Below are 23065 nucleotides of genomic sequence, written 5' to 3' on the forward strand. Positions count from 1 at the left end.
TAGGCAGAGAGGCAGGCCGGGGTGGGGGGCAGGTGGGGAAAGAAGGCTCCCTGCTGAGCAGAGAGCCTAATGAGGGATGCCATCCCAGGAACCTGGGATCATGACCTGAGGCAAAGGCAGAGGCTTTAACCCACTGAACCACCCAGGTGCCCTGAAGAGAGAGAGATAATCTTAAGTAGGCTCCTTTATCAGTGCAGAACCCCCTGTTTAGGCTCGATCTCATGACCCTGACATCACAACCTGAGCTGAAATCAAGAGTCAGAGTTTCACTGATTGAGCTGTCCAGGCATCCCAATTGTTTTTTTCTTTTGGATTTGGTTCATATTTTTCTTTTTCTTTGTGTGTAAAGTAATTATGAGGGGTTGTATCCTGGACATGTGGATGATACTCTGGGTAGACTCTGGATTCTGTCAAGTTCTTCAGAAGAGTGTTGATTTTTTTCAACTTAAAATAAAACAAGAGCTCTGATCCTAACCTAAAAACTCCAGTTTCTGTTGTTAGTCAATTATGTGTATTGACTGATTACTTTTCACAACCCTATTGATTTTATAAGGTAGACCATTTTGAAGATGAAGAAACTGAGGCACAGGGAAGTAACTTGCTGGTACGTGGAGAATCTTCAGAGTCTAACCCTCAAGCACTTCTTGAAATGGAGTGCAAGCCATGGGCATAGACATAGGTGGGCAACTCTGGAAACCATTAACTACTTAGAATTTCTCTAAGACTTGGAGAGACTAGATATGAAAGGTTGGTGGAAAGGGAAGAATCTAAGAATATTCTGGGGCTGTGGCTTGAGCAATGGGTTGTGGTGATAAAATTTACTGATATAATGAAAACAAGAGGAACACCTATATTTTGCTGCTGCTGCTGTTGTTGTATTATTTTAGATTTGTCAATACAATTCTATTAGAATTCTATTAGAAATTCTATTAGACATTTGAGTGGAGTTGTCCAGTGGGCAGTGGGAAATATGAGTCTGGAGCTTGAAGGGAGGTTGGATTAGGGCTGGAGACACAGCTTTGGTAGTCATCAGAGTATGGGCATCTTTTAAAACCATTGGATTAGATGAGGTAACTAAGGCAAAAGTACAGAGAAGAGCCGATGGCTTAGGTAAAATTCCCAAGGCACAAGAAACACTAAGAATTTTGGGTAGAATTTGGCAAAAGAAAATAAGAAAAAGCAGTCAGTAATTGTGAAGGAAACCAAAGAGAGTGTAGTACCATGGAAGCCAAGAGAAAAGAAAGTTTTGGGGAGGTAATAACATGTATGAAACGCTGTTGGAAGGCTTAGAAAGATGAGGACAGAAGAGTCTCTGTTGGATTTAGCAAAGCAGAAGTCAATAGAGTAATAAGGTTGGGATATGTAGTGGAACGAAGAATCGATATTTGAATGAGGAAGTAGAGACAGCGCATTCTGAACCACTGGTTAATAAGGTTTCTTGTGAGTGAAGAACAGGAATGAAGAGAAATTTTTTTATGCAGGTGGAGATGATACAGTAGAAAGGGAGACATTTATCAAGATTAGCCATTGAGCAAATAGCTGATTTAAACGATTCACTGGTTTTGAAAAGTCAAATGATTTCTGCACAGCTGCTCTGTAGACTATAAATTGCTTTAAGAAGAATTTTGGGACTCTATTATTTCTAGGCTTTGTAATATTGTGGGTTTTTCTGTTTATCTTTTACAGTAAATACCTGTATGTTGATTGATGTTTAATGAGTGCTTTTTCTAAATCATCTCTTTTTGGAATTTTGACTAGTTGTTTTACACTCCTGGATTTCAATATTCTGTTTTGAAAATGTATGGTAAATGATGAAGAACTGTATTTATTGTTATAGAGTGAAGTTCATACATATTGCTGAGTGGAAAGAGTGAGGGGGGAGTTGAAAACAACATATAGTGTATAATTTCATTTTTGCAGAACTGTATACATCAATGTATTTATTTCCTTCAATTCATTTATTTCATTTGTCCACATCTGGAAGTATTTTTAATAGAATATCAAAATGGAACTGTTTATCAAAATTTAATAATGTGAAATAGAAAAATACAAATTTCTATGAAATAGAAATTCTCTTTATTCTCTAAAGAGAGTAAAGAAGACAAAACCAGGAAGAAGTAGATAATATTTTCTTTCCCAAGGTATGCCAATTTTATCATTTGCAAAGGTATAAGTCTCAAAATCAAGGTGGATTGCATGGAGAAAAATCCAGTTTGGTTTATGTGAGCATGAGCCCACGGAAAAGGACCATGTTAATTTTGAACTTACTACTACTCCTAAGTGGGGGAAAAAAAAAAATCAGCCTGACTCCAGGTGTCTTTTGATTCTTATCCTTTCCCATTTTCTATAAGCCATTCCTCCCACAAAGCTTCCCTCTGTCTCTGCTTCGCTACCAGTACCAACCCCACCTCCTGACCCAGTTCTTTGGGTTCTGGCTTTGCAGATTTTGTCGGTTGAATCGTGCATCCTTCCTTTTATTCTTGGCTTTACCCAGAGAATGCTGAGTTCCAGCTCAGTGTCAATTCTGGAACACAGATTTCCTCCCTGGCTCTGCAGGACAAATGCTACTCTGCCAGTACTTTTTGTGGCTTTGTTCCACTCTATCTGCAGTGGCCAATAGTAGGCATCGTGTTCTGGTGCCCTCTGATGCAGTCTGCCACTTGCCCGACGACACCTTGGCTTCCATCTCTGTGTACCAGTGTTCTTTGTGATTGCCCTTTGTGAATTAGACATGCTTTATAAGAAATTGGTAACTGTGCTTACTTTTGGCTGCTGGGAAATGAGTCTTAAAAGTCTTGATCTTGGTGATTCACAGACCTGTACCCCTGGGGATAAAAATATATGTTTATAAAAAATAAAAAATTAAAAAAAAATCTTGTTATTTTTCCAATAGTTTTCTTTGCTTTGAAAAGTTATCTGAAAGTGAAGGAGTTGAAGGACATATTCTTGGGCTGTTTACTCTGCCTCTGAGGCCCTCCTGCTTTCTCCTTATCTAGTACAGCCCTCCCTTCAAGGTTCCCCTGAAATCCCAGGCACTCTGTGAAACCCTCATCACCCCCGCTTTGGGGAACTGCCCTTTCTCCGTGTTTCGGTATCACAGAATAGCTGCACTGTTTTGTTTTCCTTTCCAACTTAACCTGTGCTGCCTTTCTGATAAGCATAAGCTTTGTTTTTCCAATTAAACAATCAGCTTTTTTCTTCCCCTCACTCATTGATTCCAGGGATAGGCTCTGGAGTATGAATTCCTGGAATTCCGGCTCTGTCGCTGGTGAGCTGCACTATCTTGTTCAAGACACTTACGTTTCTATGCCTTAGGCTCCTTCTCTGTTCAATGTGGTAGTAATACCCATATTTGGAGGCTGTTGGGCTAACGTGGAACATGTTCAGTACAATGCCTGGCACACAGCTGGTGTCCAGTAATTTGTATCTTTTGCATTCTGATTGTTACTTAACTCCTCTGTAGCTGGAGAACTGGAGAAGAACTGGAGAGATAGCTACAAAACAGACAATATTCTACAGAACTGGTTTCTGCCCTGATAGAATTCACATTCTAGTCCTTAATAAGTGATTACTCAATTATTTCTTTAAATTCTACTCTTTTAAGAAGTACAGGGTGCCATGAGCGTGTCTTCTGACTTCCTCTGGAGGATTTGGGAAGGTCTTGCTAAGGAAGCAATAAATGACTTTATTTTTTTTTTAAGATTTTATTTATTTGACAGAGAGAGAGAGATCACAAGTAGGCAGAGAGGCAGGCAGAGAGAGAGAGGAAGGGAAGCAGGCTTCCTGCTAAGCAGAGAGCCCCATGCGGGGCTCGATCCCAGGACCCTGAGATCATGACCTGGGCTGAAGGCAGAAACTTAACCCACTGAGCCACCCAGGCGCCCCAATAAATGACTTGAAATTAGAAAAAGGGATAGATAGGGATCAGATTAATGTCAGGAAGAGTATCAGCAATGAGAGAATCGGGAAGGCAAAGGGAACAGCATGTGTGGGAAGGCAGTCCATGTGGCTGGAATTCAGTGATCAAATGAGGAGAGAGTTTCTAGACAGCCACCCCTGGGTTTTAATGTCTCATCATTTCCCTAATATCTTGTGCCTACATATTAAGGAGCCTAATTAATACTTGTTAATAATTAAGTCTATGTGGATAAAGCTGGTTTATCGGATTCCTTTAGGCACCGAAAGAAAATGGTTTTCTGGGTCAGTGATGTATAAGTGAGGGTCCAGTCAGGAAAAGAGGAACATGTTGGGCATTTCAACACTGAGAACTTAACATAAGGAGGTGGTTATACTGGCGTCAGAGAAGTGAAAAACCAGAGTGACACCGAAGTAGCAAAGAAGGAGTAATGGCAGGAAGCCGCCACCTCTACAGACCAGAACCTCAAGCTGGTCTTCATTTCATTTTTTCCCTACATGCAGTCTCTCACAAAATCCTCTAGCAAAATCCTCTCGCAAAATTTCTAGTCCAGAGGAGATGGAACTCGGGCCTGAGGTGAGGGTAGGGGAAGGTACGTGGGGGAAAGGGAAGCAGTCTCTCTGCTGCTACTCAGCAGATGCTGGGAGGACATTCCATATAGTGCTGGTACCTGTATCTCTAAGAGTGAACCATTCATGTCAGTTCTAAGCATACTGAAATAAAGGAGGAGACCAAGACCAATTGTCCATCCTGGACTGGAGGGCCATTGCTAAGATAACAATGATAGGAACAGTCAAAAGCAGGAAGGAACCTGCCTTCTAGTCTTTCTCTAGTAGCCATGATGGGTGGAATCCAATAGGGAGTCAGAAAACAAAGGGGACACGTGATCTGCAGAGCCCCAATACCAGCATCACACAGCATAGGATAGAAAGGTGCAATGAAGTTTCTATTTTTATGATGGGTTTATAGAAAAGATAGAGGGATTGGGTGTCGACTCTTGGTGCGCATGGGGTCTTAATTTTGGGGCTGTGGGATCAAGCCCCTCCTAGAGCACCATGTTCGGTGCAGAGTCTGCTTGAGACTCTCCCTCTTCCTCCCCTCCACGCTGCTGTCTCTCTCTCTCTCTCTCTAAAATAAAATAAATAAGTCTTTAGATTAAAAAAAAAAAAAGAAAAGATACAGGGGATAGGAAGATAAGAACAAAGGAGAAGGTAAGCATGTTCATTGGATATCAAGGGTGGCATAGTCTTGCTTTGGATAGCATCCGATTTTCCGATTTCTGACCTTCAACATATAATAAGTTACTTTAAAAAGACTTTGCCGAAAAGAGATTCCATTAACTCTTTCTTTGGTAGTAATAAGATGAATTCCTCCGCTAATGTACAATCACAGTGAAAACCTCTTTGTATGTTTATGCCACTGTCATCTGAGTTGGAAATATGTATATATGTATATATGCACATATGTGTAAAAATAAATAATACATACATGTACACACGCATAGATATACACATCCATATTTAAGTATATCATATTTATTTAAGTCTGTATTTTAAATGATGGGAAAAGAACAGATTTTGCAAGCTCTCACCTGTGGGCTTAAAGCTGTTGAAAACTAGCACACCTTTCATTAAAAGGAGACTGCAGGTCGTTCCGCAGGCCTAAAAGGGTCTTGCCATATACGAAATCTGTTGCCTGTGCATGCCAGGGAAAGCTCTGCTTCCCTACCTTTGCCTTGCCGGTTGACTGTAGACTCCCCGGGATCTGGGGAATCACTTGTTCCTTTTCTCCCAGCTTATAGCCTAGGTTTCAACTGTCTAGTGAAGCCGAGCAGGCGCCACCCAGAGCCCTTTTTATTACTCCCTTTGCCCTGAGTTTCATGGTATGGGAGAGTTCACCTAACCCACAAATCACAGTTTACAAATCATTGCTCAATATTTACGAATAAAAATATTCTTAAAGGTTAGCCACTGTTAGGACACAAAGTTGATTGAATTCCAATCGTAAACAAATGGATGTTTGGGTCCCCCCAGATAGTTCCAACAAATACAAAAATGTGATATTAATTAGCTATCTTGGAATCTCAAAAGTAATGATTGGATCCCTGACAAGTACCTAACAGACACAGATTTAGGCATAACTAATTTTTTCCCATGTGTATTGTATTAAAAGATATGTTTGCATGGAAGGTCTATTTAGTACAGACGTGTGATTTGACCAATTCCCTAAGTACGACTGTACTTGACTTAAGCACTTTACTTCCTTTATTTCAACTCTCCTATTTCTCCAGAGAATTAGTGAAATAAGTACTTCGGTGGGGAAGGAATTGATACTACAACATTTTCATATAAAAGGAGCATTGAAAATGTTACTGATCATTCAAATTGACTCATCTGTCTCAAACATTCATTTCCTAAAAAATAATCCCTTGTAATAATTGAAACCTTCTTGTTTCATTTCACCTGCTTTTCTTGCTCTGATTTTCAGCATTAGAAAGCAATAATAACCTTGGTACAGATAATTCCTGTGGATCATTATAACATGGCTAGCCCTAGCTGGCCATTAATCCCTCAGTAATGCTGAATACTTTGATTCTGTTGAGTCAAAAAAACCCACAATTACTGACCGTCACAAACCAAAGTCTGATAATTCAGTGTTCAAATGTAAAACAAAATGCAGTTTTTATCAGTAATATGAAATACAAGTAAACAGATAAATATATTTTTCAAAAATCTTGGTTGACAGAGCTCATATTTGGGGAGGAGGTAGGAAAATCTGCGTTAAGAGCCAAGGAGATTTCTGAGACTGAAGAATCAAGAACCTGACCCATCTCTTGTGAGTTTCAGTGTTATTAGAATGCCTTCAGTAGACAGAGTTGATGCTAACTGAAGTCTGCTGGCAGGAAGAAATGTGCCAGCATTCCTAGGGAATGTGCCCAACTGGTACTTCAGTTTTAACACCAAGGTTTGCATGTTGAAACTACTTTTGGTCAAGCCAAAAAACTACTTGGGTCAAGTTTTAGTCGGAGTGACGGAATATTTGATCATGACCTAAGAAAAGTGCAGTAGGTACCAACAAAGACATCATCACTACAAGTGGACGGGTATCCTCTGGGCATCCAATGTGCAGTAGCTCTGTGATGTAGCTACTATTGTGCAGTTACACTAGTGGTCTCGTTTGACTTCCCGGTTTTCTTCACTTGGAATTGAGAAGTAAGACTGACCACTTCAGACTGAATAAACATGAAGAAACATACACAGTTCAAAGCAAGTATGGTTCCCAAAGGCAAATATAGGTCTTCAGCTAATGAAGTAATTAGTGGTATTATAGAGGAGTTATAATCACCTTTGTACTCTAAGCTTGATATAAAAAGTATCATCAGTAATGTAAGGTTGAAAATGTTAAGATACTCAGAATTTATTCTGAACTTCCAAAGAATTTCTCTTACATTATAACATCATGTTTGTTACATTAATTTTTTTTTTTTTGGCCAAGAAATGAAATCTTGCCATTTGCGACGACATGGATGGAACTAGAGGGCATTAGGCTTAGCGAGATAAGTTTATCAGAGAAAGACAATTATCATATGATCTGCCTGATAGGAGGAAGTTGAGAGGCAAAGTGTGGGGGTTTGGGGGTAAGAAAAGAATAAATGAAACAAGATGGGATTGGGAGGGAGACAAACTATAAGAGACTCTGAATCTCACAAAACAAACTGAGGGTTGCTGGGGGGAGTGGGGTAGGGAGAGGGTAGTGGGGTTATGGACACTGGGGAAGGTATGTACTATGGTGAGTGCTGTGAAGTGTGTAAACCTGGCGATTCACAGACCTGTACCCCTGGGGCTAATAATACATTATATATTAATAAAAAATTTTTTTGAAAAACTTTTTTTGCAGGGGCGCCTGGGTGGCTCCATTGGTTAAGCATCTGACTCTTGATTTTGGCTCAGATCATGATGTCGGGGTTGTGAGATTTGCCCCGTAATGGGCTCCATGCTCAGTGCAGTCGGCTTGAGAGTCTTTCCCTTTCCTTTTGCTCCTCCCCCAGCTCAACTAACTAACTAAATAAATAAATAAATAAAATCTTTAAAAAATCTATTTTTGCAAAGGTCTTATCTCTCTCTCCAACTTTTGTTTATTGAAGGGCATGGCTTTATCTTCATTCTTGCTTCACCTCCCATGGAATACAGCAAAGTGCTTTACCTAAAATAAGCGTTAAATTTAAGTGTTAAATTATGGAATGAAAGCATAAATTTGGAACACCCAGAATATTTCAGATACTGAAAGATACACACATTTTTAATGAGCCATATTTATTTTACTTGAGAAAATAATTTTTTTTTTTACAACTAAAGTTGACAATCATGGCTATGGTGTTATGATGCACAGAGAATTGGTTTAAGGAGATGAGTTTCAGTGAAAAGAAGAATTAGCTCTCAGATGTGCAGCCAGAAATTCTAATCTGTATTTGGAACTTGCTGTTATGTATTTTTGGAAGGTCTTTTGATCTCAATTTTCTAATTTCTTTGTCAATTTTATTTGTCATTATATATTTTACATATAGTATTAAAGTGTGTTCCAGTGGTTTTATTCTCAAGATTTAATTTTTTTAAAGATTTTTAAAGATTTTTATTTATTTATTTGACACACAGACAGGCAGGCAGAGAGAAAAGGGGAAACAGGCTCCCCCCTGAGCAGAGAGCTCGATGTGGGGCTCCATCCCAGGACCCCCTGATGAGATCATCACCTGAGCCGAAGGCAGAGGCCTAACCCACTGAACCACCCAGGTGCCCTCAAGATTTAATTTTTAAAAGTTTGCATCCTATTCTCTTAAAAAGTTTGTATCTTGTTTGTAATGGTTGTTTATGTGTGAGTTTAGCTGGTCTATAGAACCCAGATATGTGCTCAGACATTATCCTAGATCTTTCTGTGAGGGTACTTTTGGATAAGATTAACATCTAAATTTCATAAAGTAGATTTCATAAAGTAGATTGCCCCCCTTAATGCAGCTAGGTCTCATCTAATCAGTTGAAAGCTTGAATAAAACAGAAGACTGACCTCCACAGGAAGAGGAAATTCTGCCAGCAGATGGCTTTCAGACTTGAATTGCAGCATCAGCTCTTCCTTGGTGTCTAGCCTGTTGGCTTATTCTTGCTGACTGCCACAATCATGTGAGCCAATTTCTTAAAGTAAATCCATCAATCAATCTACCTATCTATCTCCTATTGGTACAGTTTCTCTGGGGAACCTTAACTAACAGAAAGTTAATGAAAGAAAAAAGAACAGAAACCATGGTATAACAGGATTGTCATGTACAGTAGTTTCATTGCAGAAATGAATTATTTGGTATTCTCTTTGATTTTGAGAAAATGTAGAGAAAAGGAGAATGTATTCAGTGACGGATACAAGGAACAGAGGAAGACATTAGAATGTGATACTATCACTAATTATCCCCTTGTATCAATTTCTCTTTAAGTGATAGGATCCCCTTTCACATCTTCATTTATAGCCAGCCATGTGTGGTCTTGCGTCTAAACTCTGTCCAATGGTATATGCAATCGACTGGATGTTTATCGAGCTCCCAAATTCATATATTGAAATTCTATGCCCCAATGTGATGACATTTAAAGATGGGGCCTTTTGGAAATGACTAGGTCATGAGGGTAGGGCTGTTTTTTGAAGCAAGGATGTAAGTTTCAGGGTCATTGGAATGGTATCAAATCTTAAATTTATGTTTAAAACAGACTAATTATAGATAGAGGAACAGAAGGTCAGTACACACATACACACTCAGTGATTGTGTCCTGATTATGTTATAGCCTGTCCTGATTATGTTAGCAAGCCTTTTCTCAACCACTCTCCTTGGGGTCATCAAAACCCCACAGGGTAGGGTCTAACAACTAAAATTCCTAGTGTTGAGGGGTCATGACGTTTGCATGTGATTTCCTTGAATGGAATGTCTAAACAATGGTTCACTACCGTGATGGAAACATCCTGGTCCCTGAATTATGAATTGAATATTATATCATATATGCCTGAGTGTAAGAAGTAACAAGGACCTAGAAGGAGTCTTTCCCAAGTCCGTGTTTTAGACTAATAGAAAAGGCTGTGAGGCAGCCTGAGGAGTTATGCACTCCTTAGGGGTGTGCTCAAGAAGGTAAATTCAACCACACAAAGGAATTTAGGCAACAAAATTCATAACCTTGAGATTATAACCCCAAATAAAAAATGGATCCAGCACTCATTTAAATGATTAAAATGTGGGAGAAAAGACAAATCTTCCATTAAAAAATCAAATAATTTAAGCAGATTCTGCCCTTTCAAGAAGGTGGAATAGAACTCTTTATCCCTCACGTGAGGACCACACTTAGTTGCTTAATTCTGAAGAATACAGGAAAAATAAGGAAGAATAACTTTATAGTGGAGAAATCTGGCAAATGCTGCGTCAGCTGGGCCCCCCAAGTTAACCCTATCAGTATATACCCTTGACATGACATGATAAGAATGACACTTCACCGCTGTGTTCTTTTTCTCCAAACTTATAATCTCAGTGAAATAATGAGAACAACAGCAGACAAAAAACCCAAAGTGTGGGGCGCCTGGGTGGCTCGGTGGGTTAGGCCGCTGCCTTCGGCTCAGGTCATGATCTCGGGGTCCTGGGATCGAGTCCCGCATCGGGCTCTCTGCTCGGCGGGGAGCCTGCTTCCTCCTCTCTCTCTCTGCCTGCCTCTCTGCCTACTTGTAATCTCTCTCTGTCAAATAAATAAATAAAACCTTTAAAAAAAAAAAAAAACCCAAAGTGTGTGACATTCTATACCATACTTGACCAATACTGCTCTACACGGTCGAGGTCATCAAAAACAAGGAAAGTCTGGGAAACTATCACAGCCAAGAGGAGTCTAAGGAGACAGGACCACTAAGTGCAATGCATCCTGCATGGGATCCTGAAACAGGTGAAGGCTATTCAGAAAAACTAGAGAAATTTTAATAATCATGGCTTAATTAATAATAATGTATTAGTATTGGTTCATTAGTTGTGATAAATGTACACAGCTGTCTGAGATAATGGGAGAAACTGGGTGTTGGATATATGCCAACTCTCTGTGCTATTTTTGCAACGGTTCTAAAAATCTCAAACTATTCTAACATGAAAAGGAGTCTGTTTTTTAAAAAAAAGAAATTTAGAGATAAAACATATGCTTTTCTTCTTAAAGAATCAGTCTAAGCATATAGTTCACAGCAAAATTGACTACAATCCCGTTTCTTTCTTCTCTGATTCTCCAGGTCTCTGAAACTCCCTGGTGGACTCTCTCTCTCTCCCCATATCCCCACTGGTTCCTCATTTCATGTCTCCCTGGTCACCTTCTTGATTATATGCTTCTGTAAGCTCCATCTTTCTCAATACAAGAAGTTCCCCACCAGGCTTAGCCCCATGGAAATTTAGTTTGTCCTCTGTTGCTACTGTTTTTCTTGGAGAAGTTAGGTGGCCAGGCTCTTGTCCTCTGCACTCTTCCTATCTTTGTTTCATTTCTGGCGGAGGGCTGGGGTGGATTGTGGACCTGTTGGTCATTCTCAGTCCCACTACGTGCACAGATGACAATAAATTAGCAAATTAAAGGGGGGGGAGAAAATGTCTTTATTTTGGAAAAGTTATTGCTAAATTAGCATAGGAGGAAGTGACCAGCCCAACATAATATAGTTAGTGACCAGAAGATCCTGGACTATTCTCCTCCTCTTCATTTTTTCTGTTCTTCAAACACTGAATTCAAATTTTTGCCATGATTGAGGAGAATTGCAGGCTTTCATGTGGTGATTCTTCTTTCTTGTCAACCAAGAAACATGGAAAGAAATGAAAAAGGAAATGAATACACTGGAAGGATGAAACTGACCGAATACTGTTATATTCCCTTTAACTTAAAGAATATCTAGAGATGTGCATCCAATAAGAAGGCTTGTGTCAGCAGCATGACAACCTGCTTGGTGAACTACTGCCTTATGGTACTTATAGTCTCCAGAACTATGGGGCTTCTTAGCGCCAACCTTCAAGTAGATTTCTCATTAAATAACCTGCAACCATTGTTTTTATTGAAGCCTTTTAGGGCCTTAGGAAGCAAACATCTTGTTTAATTACTTCTGTCTTTATCGCTTCATTCAGGTGGGTAGTCATTTACTCACGTGCTCAGGCATCCATTCATCCATCTCCAAGGTGCCAGACACTGAGCTAGATGCTAGAAACACCAACACGAGGAGGCATCATCCCTAGAGTCAAGGTGTACACTGCCTACTAATTTGAGTGTTGATGAAGAAAACCTGACAGTGTTTCGTGTAAAATCTCTACAGTTCTAACTTAACTGTCCTCATGAAATATTGAACCCTATTTCATGACCTATTAGATAAAGACTCAAAGGGTGTCTATAGTAAATACGAGCGGAGAATTCTTAAAAACCACAAAATTCAAGAAAAGAAATTTAATTGTACATCGTTTCTTCTCTCTTTTTAAGTGTAAATATGTATACACACACATGCAAGCATAACACTTTCCATGTCAATCAACAAAAATTCAGTCTCAGAAAGACACTGAAACATTATCCTACCAATAATTATTTTAAATATTTATAAATAAAACTGTATAAATGTATCAAGTCCTCTGTTCCCCTGTACCTCTGTGACTTGGGTTATCCAGTGATGATTTCAGTGTTTGTATGTCCTTTGTGCACCTGTAGGTGCCAGAGCTATCTCAAGTGTTAAATCCAACCCAGACACTTTAGCTTCCCTTTACAATAGAAATCAAGAAATATTTTCTCATCAGTTATGCATAAGGGAATGTATTGAATATATAGCCCAGGTTATTGTAGATGGAGTTATTAAAGAATGAAGTTCTTTTACGGACTTAGACAAGAAAGCATAACTACAATGCTTTAGCACCTAGTGGCAAGACTCAGGACATTTGTTTTTTTTGTTCACTACATCCTGACACTTACCTATAAAGTTCAGTGTCATTGCATAAATTATGAATACTAGCTCTGTTTGGCACAGTCCCTGAGAATAAAGAATGTTATTGTCCTACCAAAGAAGAAAGACTTCAGGATTATATTACATCATTCCCGCAGCTAATCAGTCTGTTCCCATGCCACACTCTGTCCGTGGTTGCCTTTGAAAATTACAATTTCTTGTATAGTCTTCGGTGCCATTCCTGGTATTCAGTCAAGGTATAATGAAAACATTGTCAGTTGCTGCTCAAAGGCAGAGGCAGAAAAAATGGCTGCAGAAACGTTCCAAACCAGCTAACTGCCTGAGTTCTAGGAGACATTCTGGGAGAAATTCTTCACGAGAATAAAAATAGCAATAGTGAAAGTAGCTAGCATTGTGACATTTCCTTTGCCTGCATCATCTTATTTAAACCTCACAAAACCCTTTTGAAGCAAGTGTAATCACTATTCGCATTTTACAGGTGAGGATATTGAAGGTCTGAGAGATAATTTGCTGAAGTTCATACATCTTATAAATGGTGGAATTGAAATTAAAATGGAGAGCATGCTGTCCTTGTAACCATTAGTTTTTAAGGAATTTGTATTTCAAAAAAGAATGACTTAAGCTCTTTTTTAAACAGCTACTGTTTAGTTTTGGAACAAGATCTAGATTGGTCATACTTCGAAGGAGAGTTACAAGTAAGTTACAAGTTACAAGTAACAACTCATTGAAATGTGCCCCCAGTTTTGTTTTCATTTCTGCCATTGATCAGGATGTTAGAAATGTGTATGTGTCTAGACACATACATACACGTGTCATTTCACGTATCAGGCTCCTATCTTAACATTTTAAGTTTCACATTGTGATTCTTGTGTCAGCTGAGCTTTCTTGTTTTCCTGATTTTGTTCATGATCTTCTCCTTATTTGGAATATTCTTTCTCCCATGTCTACCTAGCTAACTCCTTCTGAAACCTCCAGCTTTGATCAGTTACCTCACCTAATCCTCATAAGCAGTATTTTAACATTTTACCACTCTCTACTGAACCCTCACTTTATATTTAGCTACCTATTGCTGCTCTAGCAAATTACCATAAACCCAGTGACTTAAAACAACAGGAACACATTATCTTGCAGTTGTAGGGGTCCAAAGTCTGAAATGAGTACTGCTGGGCTAAAAGCAAAGTGTCAGTAGGGCTGCATTTTTTTCTGGAGGCTCTAGGGGAAGATATATTTGTTACCTTCCCCAACTTCTGGAGACCAGCTACATTCTTTAGCTTGTAGTCCCTTTCATCTTTAAAACTAAGAATATAGCATCTTGAAATCTCTCTGTGATTCTGACCCTCCTGCCTTCCTCTTTTACTTATAAGGATGCTTGTGACTACACTGAGCTCACCTAGGTCATCTAGGATAATCCTCTCTATCTTAAGGTCAGCTGATTAGCAACCTTAATTCTATATGCCACCTTAATTCTTCCTTGCCATGTAAAATAGGTTTGGGGGATTAGGGCATGGACATTTTTTACACAAAGAGATATCTGTAGTCCCACATTCATAGAAGCATTATTCACAATAGCCAAGGTATGGAAGCAACCTAAGTGTCCGTAATACACACACACACACAAACATACACACAGACACATACACACACAGAGAAGAATATTATTCAACCTTAACTAAGAAGAAATCCTGTCATTTGTGACAACATGGATAAAACTGGAGGACGTTATGCTAAGTAAAACAAACCAGAAAATGAAAGATAAATACTGCATACTATCTCTTATATGTAGAATATATATTTTTTAAAAAAGAAGACAGATGTATAGATATAGAGAGTCGAAAAACGGTTGCCAGGGTCTAGGGAGTGAGGAAATTGGCTATTTTTTGTTTGTTTTTGGTTTTGTTTTTTAAGAAAGGGGGAGTGGGAGGGTCTGCGAAAGGTAGAGAGAATCTTAAGCAGTCTCCATGCCCCGTGGAGAACCCAATGTCCGGCTCCATCTCATAGCCTTGAGATCATGATTTAGGAGAAATCAAGACTCAGATGCTTAACCAACTGAGCCATTGAAGCGCCCCGGGGGTGGGGAAATAAGGAGAGGCTGATGAAAGGACGCAAACTTCCAGTTATAAAGTGAGTAGGAAAAATGAAGTCTGAGGATCTAATGTATAACATGGGGACCATAGTTAGTAACATTATATTGTGTAATTGAAATTGGCTAAGAGAGTGGGATTTAAATGTTCTACCCTAATAAATAAATAAATAAATAAGGCAGATATGTGAGGTGACAGATGTGTTAATTAACTCAGTGAAGGTAATCCTTTCACCACAGGTAGTGAGAGGATATATATATATATATATATATATATATATATATGTATTTATATATATAATTATCACATTGTATACTTTAAACATCTTGCAATTGTATTAGTCATTTATACCTTGATAAAGCTGGGGAAAAAAGAAAAGAATCCTCCCTTGATTCTATGGCCTTCTCCAGTGACGATTCTGTTGTGCCCTTCTTGAAAGACAGCTACTATATAGGCTTCAATTAGTTCTATAGAGTCTATTTTAGGTGTGTCAGTTTTGTTCCATCAAAATGTTTATGTTTCTCAACATCAATATCATAGTTTATTTATTACTATTATAGCTTTAGAGTAAGTCCTGAAGTCGGGTAATGTAAATCCTCAAATTTTCCTTTTCTGTGTAAAATGATTTGGCATTTATTTTTTCAAAGATTTTAATTATTTATTTATTTATTTATTTATTTATTTATTTTGACAGAGACAGAGATCACAAGGAGGCAGAGAGGCAGGCAGAGAGAAAAGGAAGCAGGCTCCCCACTGAGCAGAGAGCCCCATGTGGGGCTCGATCCCAGGACCCTGGGATCATGACCTGAGCCAAAAGCCAAGGCTTTAACCCACTGAGCCACCCAGGCATCTATGCTTTGGCATTTTAAAGAGCTATGGCTTTTGGCATAGAAAAAGAACACACTAAACCTGAGAATGTGGTGTACTGAAATAATAAAAATAAGAGCAGATAATAACGAATAGAAAACTAGATACAAAAGTGAAGAATAACAAATCAGGAGTTGGTTCTTCAAAAAGACCAATAAAATTGATAAGCCTTTGAAGTCCTTGATCAAGAAAAGACGAGAAAAGAAATAAAAGCAATATTAGGAACAAAAATGGGGACCAGTTAGATATAACATAAGCTATAAGAGTACTAGAGAATATTAATAAGCTTATGGAAAAAATTGAAAAGTTATTTGAATTAGATAGTTTCTTAGATAAAAATATAACTTACTGAAACTAACTTAAAAAGAAATAAAAAACTTGAATGGTTTAATAAATATCAAAAAAATGAAATTATGCCCACAAATAAATTTAGGTCATTTTAAAACTGAATTCTTCCAAACATTCAAAGAATTTCATAGTAAAATTTTAGCACATAAATAAAAATGAAAAAAATCATAAAGGACAAAAAGGTATATTCTGATAAGAGGAACAATAGATTAAGAAGATACTGAACGGAAAAGGATACATACCAAACAACAAATACACTTAAAATATGGAAAGCAAAAGCAACAGTGGTTTGAAATAGTTAAATCACCAACAGTAATTAGAGATTTTACTATACTTACCTCAGAAATAGAAAATAAAGCACAAAAAATAAACAAAATGTAAACGATCTGATTAATATGGCCAAACATCTCAAACCAATTGATATATGAAGACCGACCCGGCTATCGTTAGGGTCCTGGATAGTGCATTCAAACAAAATAAAATGAATCTATAAAGATCAAATGGAAAAGTTGAAACTGCTATTGATTGCAGATGATACACTCATCAATAGAGAAAATCTAATAGCATCAACAGATAAAATATTGGAACTGATAATTAGGTAATGTAAAAGCAAATAAGGTGTATCCACAAAAGATTTATAAAGTATCCAGGAGTTGATAAGATAGAGAATGTATAAGATCTTGGGGTGCCTCGGTAGTTCAGTGGGTTAAGCAACCAGCTCTTGATTTGGCTCAGGTTCTGATCGCAGAGTCATGAAAGCCCCCTGGGGAGCTCGCACTGGGTGTGGAGCCAGCTTAAGATTCTCTCTCTCCTCTTCCTCTGCCCCTCCCCTCCAACCCTCCCCTCTCCCCCGCCCCCCCGCCACTTGCTTGTGCACTCTCTCTCTCTTAAAAAAAAAAAAAAAAAGTGCAAGATCTTTATGGAGAATATTTTATTTCATTTTTAAAGATTTTATTTATTTATTTGACAGAGAGAGAGATGACAAGTAGGCAGAGAGGCAGGCAGAGAGAGAGGAGGAAGCAGGCTCCCTGCTGAGCAGAGAGCCCGATGCGGGGCTCGATCCTAGGACCCTGAGATCATGACCTGAACCGAAGCAGCAGCTTAACCCACTGAGCCACCCAGGCGCCCCTATGGAGAATATTTTAAAACTATTTAAAGATACCAAAGAAGAGGGGCACCTGGGTGGCTCAGTGGGTTAAGCCGCTGCCTTTAGCTCAGGTCATGATCTCAGAGTCCTGGCATCGAGCCCCACGTCGGGCTCTCTGCTCAGCAGGGAGCCTGCTTCCTCCTCTCTCTCTGCCTGCCTCTCTGCCTGCTTGTGATCTCTGTCTGTCAAATAAATAAATAAATAAAAATTATAAAAAAAAAAAAAAAAAGATACCAAAGAAGATAGTGCTTAATAGTAGAATACATCATATTCATCAGGGAGGAGATACAAGATTTTAAAGATGCTAGCTGCCTTTAAATTAGGTATGTACTCAATGTATTTTTTTTTAAATCACACATTTTCTCACTTCATGTAAAATTTTCATATGTATTTTTAATTATCTGAGGAGTTGTAAAGAGCTTTTGACCAATTGAGTCAAAAATTATGTGGAAAGATAAAGGTACACAAAAAGATATATTTATAAAAAAAAGAAAAGACAGATGCTTTACCATACGTGAGCAATCAGTAATAAAAATGAGGTCTGTCACAGGAACATACATTTTATCAATGAAAGAGAAAGGAAACTCAGCACATCTCCCTTATGAATGGGAAATTGGCATGATAAGGTTGATATCTCAGAAATATGGTGAAGGGGATGGATTATTAGTAGGTAGTATTAAGGATCTAAAGTCTTAGTAGGGGGAGAAAAATAAATTTGGATTCCTAACTCATACTATATATAAAAATAAAGTTTGAAAGGACTGAGGACCTAAAAATTAAGAAATAATGCTCTAAAGCTTATAAAGAAAATATAGAAAGATATCTTTGGCTTGGAATATCTTATTCAACAAGATAAAAAGGGAAAAATATGAATTTGCCAATAGCACAATTAGAGTTTCTGTTACACAAAATTGAGATAAGTGGCTGGGGACAATGGCAATGTCTAACAATGACAAGGGGTTACTGCCTAGATTATGTAAGAAATTGCTGCAAACCGATGAGAACGAGAACACACAATAGAAAAATGGGGAAAGGATAGGAATTAGCAAGTCACCAAAGAGGAAACCCCAGTGGTTAACATGCGTAAGAAGAGATGTCAATGTCAGTAGTAATTAGATAAATAAGAATTACAATTTAAAACTTCCTAATTTATATACATCAGATTGGCAAAAAATAGCAGGTTGTATGGTAACAGATGCTGGAAAAACAATAGAGATTCTAAATGCTCTCCAAGGAAGTACATACCAGTGTAGCGTTTTGAAAAAGCAATCTAGCAGCATGGGGGGGAAATTTGATCTGTGTATATTATTTGAGCCAAAATGTATATGTCTATGTGCTTATAGAAGTCTATTAGGGATAATGTACTAGAATACTGAACCCATCCTACTTGTGGTAGCAATAACCAAGAGTCTGTTACTAGAAAATAGATAAAGGATACATTGAAAGCATGCATTAGAACACCGCAAGGTTTCTTACTTAGATATACATACAGCAACATGGATACACCTGCAAACTCAGTGCTAAGTAAAAAAAGAAACTATTTAAGCAATGCCACACTTCCATTTATATTAAATGGATTAAAATGCGTAGGGACACAAAATAATATGATGACTTATATTTGTCAGCTCAGACTGCCCAAAAATACCACAGTCTAGATGGCTTAAACAACAGAAATGAAAATACATTTCTTACAGTTTTTGAGTTGGTAGTAGCATGGTTGGGTTCTGATGTGAGCCTTCTTTCTGACTGCACATGGCGCCTTCTTACATGGGAGAGAGACAGAGACAGAGACAGAGATCCTTCCTTTTATAAGACAATGGTCTTACTGGGTTAGGGCCCCAAACTATGACCTCATTCTCCAGTAAGCACCTCCTAAAGACCCTATCTCTAAGTACATTGGGGTTTAGGGCTTCAACATGTGAATTTTGGAGGGACACAATTCAGTCCATGGCATTTTACCCAAGCTTCCCAAACCAGATTCATGTCCTTATTACAGAAAAAATACATTTATTCCATCCCAATAACCCCCCAAATCTTAACCCATTCTGGCATCAACTCTAAAGTCTAAAGTCTGAAGTCATATCTAAATATCATCTAAGTAAGATATTGTGAAGAGAAATAAATGCTAAACAAGAATGAGATCTTGCATGAAGCTGTGACCATAGCGCGTGATCAACAGAGAAGTAGGATTACCTCACTAACTGCACTCGAGGTCCAAAGAGAAAAAAATGAATCTAGCTTTAACCTTGTGCTTGAATAATTAGTTACAGCTCATAACAATTCTCCTTGTATGACCTTCTGCCGTGGAAATTGAGAAAACAATTCCTATGATATGTTGATGCCTTGGCTAAATTTTGACTTTTCCAGATGAGCCTTAAGAAACAAGTATAGGTTTAAAAATAAAAACCAAAACCCATAAATGTTCATTAGCCCAAAAGGAAAAAGAGGCAGAGGGGAGATTCTGCCTACAGCTGAGCTCATTTGGTTATTTAGTAGGAAGTGGGAAAGGCAGTGAGGAAGGGAGAATAGGGTTTCCATTTGGTGACTGGTTCTCAGGGTTCACTTTGCTCTGCATTGTCTTGCGGGAGGCATGTTTAGGTTCTAGTTTGACGCTCAGGCAGGGATGTCTCTCCTGCCTCAGAGTACTGAACTTTGGAATGTCCTTGAGTACCTTACTGAGCACTTGGCTAGGACTGACTGACCAGAGCAGTTTTCCAAGAAACCTTGGTTCTGCCTGGAATTATGACGGGAGCAGCATCTGACGGAGTGTAGGTAACCTCTAGAATGTCAAAAATGAATTAATACTCTATTTTCATAATAAAACACCATTTCAGTTGAATTCCAGGCTAGCCTCTAGAGCATATACATTTTTCTAAAAACAGAGAAGGATATCTGTGCCTCTCTTGGCTCCCAGCACACTAACAACTTTTAGTACTTTTTTCCAAATATAAGGTTCTAATCTTTTATTAATGCTCAGCTCACCATATTTAGGGAGTCAGTCTTTTCTATGACTCTCCTTCAATTTGAACTTCTCTGCTTTGTTTGGTCTGAGGAAGAAGTATCTTTGTTTCTCATTCTGAAATTAAGACATACTGATTTATTTCTGTGGTTCATGGGGGACTAGATGTTTATTTCTTTCTTAATTGCGTACACTGTTTGTAAACTTCTAACAAGAAGCAAAAGGAAGATGCATTAAACAATAAATTTAATGGCATAATATCATTTAGCAACCTACTTATTTGTGTTTGGGGGCATACAAACAAATGTAAACATTATTTGCTAAGAAATAAATAGTGGGTACAGAAAAAAATAAATTTCTGGATTAGGTTCAGGACAAGCCACCTTTTCTTTTTTTACCCCCACCCCCCAACCCCATGACACTCAGTTATGTTTTTCTTTGCAGGGAATTATGTGCCAGGATTTTAGATCTGTGATCTAACTCTTTAATCTCCGTGCTTCTGAAAAGGAGTTAGAAAATTATGTGGCAACCAAACCAAAGTTGGGGATACAACTCAAACTTCCAATTTTCTTGGATTTTAGAATTATGGCAAATTCAGAAAATAGAAAATGGACACAGTAGAACCTGTTTTCAGTAAGAATCTGAAAAGTTTGATTTGGGGGCAGGTGGAGTTTCAGCTGTCCATGGAATCTTTGAAGTGTCCCTGGCATTAAGCTAGAGCAATTGGCCATCAGGACAGAGTGTGGAGTAGAAGTTCTATTTTGGGAGCCATTGGTGTGGTTTATTGAGCTATTATTATGTGTCCAGTATTGCACATATGTTAATTCATTTTACAGATAGGGAACTCTGGCACAGAAAGGTTGAATAAACTGCTTGAGGTCCCAGAGCTACTAAAAGGCAAACTGGGATTCAAACCCAAATAGTTATTGAGGAACTTTGTAGTTATCAATGAACTTGTGGGGGGAAAAAAAGTCCTACAGGGACAGAATTTATAGAATTAAAATCTATAGAATTAAAGTGACTGTTCTTTAGAGCCTACAAGCCTATATTTTCTATTTTGCTTGGTATTTATAATGGACGGTGTTTCTTAAGCTTTGTGCCATGCTATGACATAGTTTGAGATGATGAGGTATTTTATTGATCTACTAAAAGGACAAATCAAAGGATGAATACCCAATTTTTGTAGCAACGTGGATGGGACTGGAAGAGATTATGTTGAGTGAAATAAGTCAAGCAGAGAGAGTCAATTATCATATAGTTTCACTTATTTGTGGAGCATAACAAATAGCATGGAGGACAAGGGGAGATGGAGAGGAGAAGGGAGTTGAGGGAAATTGGAAGGGGAGGTGAACCATGAGTGACTATAGGCTCTGAAAAACAATCTGAGGGTTTTGAAGGGGCGGGGGGCGGGTGGGAGGTCGGGGTACCAGGTGGTGGGTATTAGAGAGGGCACGGATTGCATGGAGCACTGGGTGTGGTGCAAAAACAATGAATACTGTTACGCTGAAAAGAAATTTAAAAAAGAAATAAGAAAAAAAAAAGAAGTAGAAGGGTTTGGGGTATCTGAGTGGCTCACTTGGTTAAATTTCTGCCTCTTGCTCTCAGCTTACATCTTGATTTCAGGGTCGTGAATTCAAGTCCCATGGTGGGCTCCCCGCTCCTTAAAATTTTTTTGAACACATAGAACCTGGCTTAAGAGTCCTAACTCCAGACGAGATCTGTCTTTCTAATAGCAGTATAAGGGCTCCACTACGAACTCCATATCGTAGTAGGTAATTCTGACATACATCATCCAAGAAATTGCCTAAATCAGATTGCTGGGATGAAGAAAGTAATTCTGCAACATCAGTACTAATGCTTTGTCCATGCTGTCGACAGTCTTTATAAGGTGGTGCTGGTGAAAATTTCACCTCCTACTATTGCACGAGTTTGTCAGCTTTGCTAGATTTAGGTGAATTAGTATTGGGGCCATACCAGCCCTTTGAATGTGCCTTGGAGAAATGGATCCTTCCACTGTGACAGGTCAACAGATGTAACTTTTCCCATTTATAAACTTTTGGTGGAAATATTCTAAATACCTTGGAGCCTCATATCACACTTCTACCTCTGTATTAAAGTCCTCCTTTGGCCCGCACTAGGGATAGGAAGCAAACCTCTTTGTTCCTCAGACTTTTGTTATTGTGGTTGTTTTTAGTTGCCTCTTTATTGGCACCCACACCAATGTATTACCAGGACAGGCTGTACAATGTCAGTGAGAAACTGATAAGGACCTATATTGGACCAATAAATTGTCAAAAGCATTACAGTCCCTATTCAGCATTCTCCATGCTACTTGTTTTCAGAGGAGGTCTCTCTCAATATATCAATCCGAGGAAGTATACTGGGGAATATTGGGCATTTCCATTCTTGGCTAAATAGACTAAAGATCTATTTGGGTACTAAATCTGCTTCAACTTAGGAGGAGTTGTTACCAATTGCTTTTCAGTGGATTTTTAAAGTTCTTTTGCTGGCCATTATTACCTTCTGTTTACAGAAGTCTTAATCATTTTTTTTTCCCCAAGGATTTGAGAATGGATAGGTGTTCCTAATAACATTTATTAATTAAATAACACTTAGAAGTAAAAATCTAGATTAAATCACTGACACATAGAGTACTAGAAATGGAGACCATCAAGATAATAGCAGAAATCAAAAGGCACCAAAGCCTCTGGCCTACTTAGTGGTACTAAAACAAATCTAGCTTAGTGGTTTTCATTGGATTCAGTTCTTCAGCT

General features: G+C 38.4%; 1 long non-coding RNA gene across 3 annotated transcripts in view; it reads left to right on the forward strand.

Annotated features, from left to right (window-relative positions):
• The window catches only part of LOC131814845 (uncharacterized), a 180348-nt gene that overhangs the window by 123567 nt on the left and 33716 nt on the right, over window positions 1–23065 (forward strand). The window lies entirely within an intron of this gene.

This window comes from Mustela lutreola, chromosome 14 (genome assembly GCF_030435805.1).
Source record: "Mustela lutreola isolate mMusLut2 chromosome 14, mMusLut2.pri, whole genome shotgun sequence".
NCBI lineage: Eukaryota > Metazoa > Chordata > Mammalia > Carnivora > Mustelidae > Mustela > Mustela lutreola.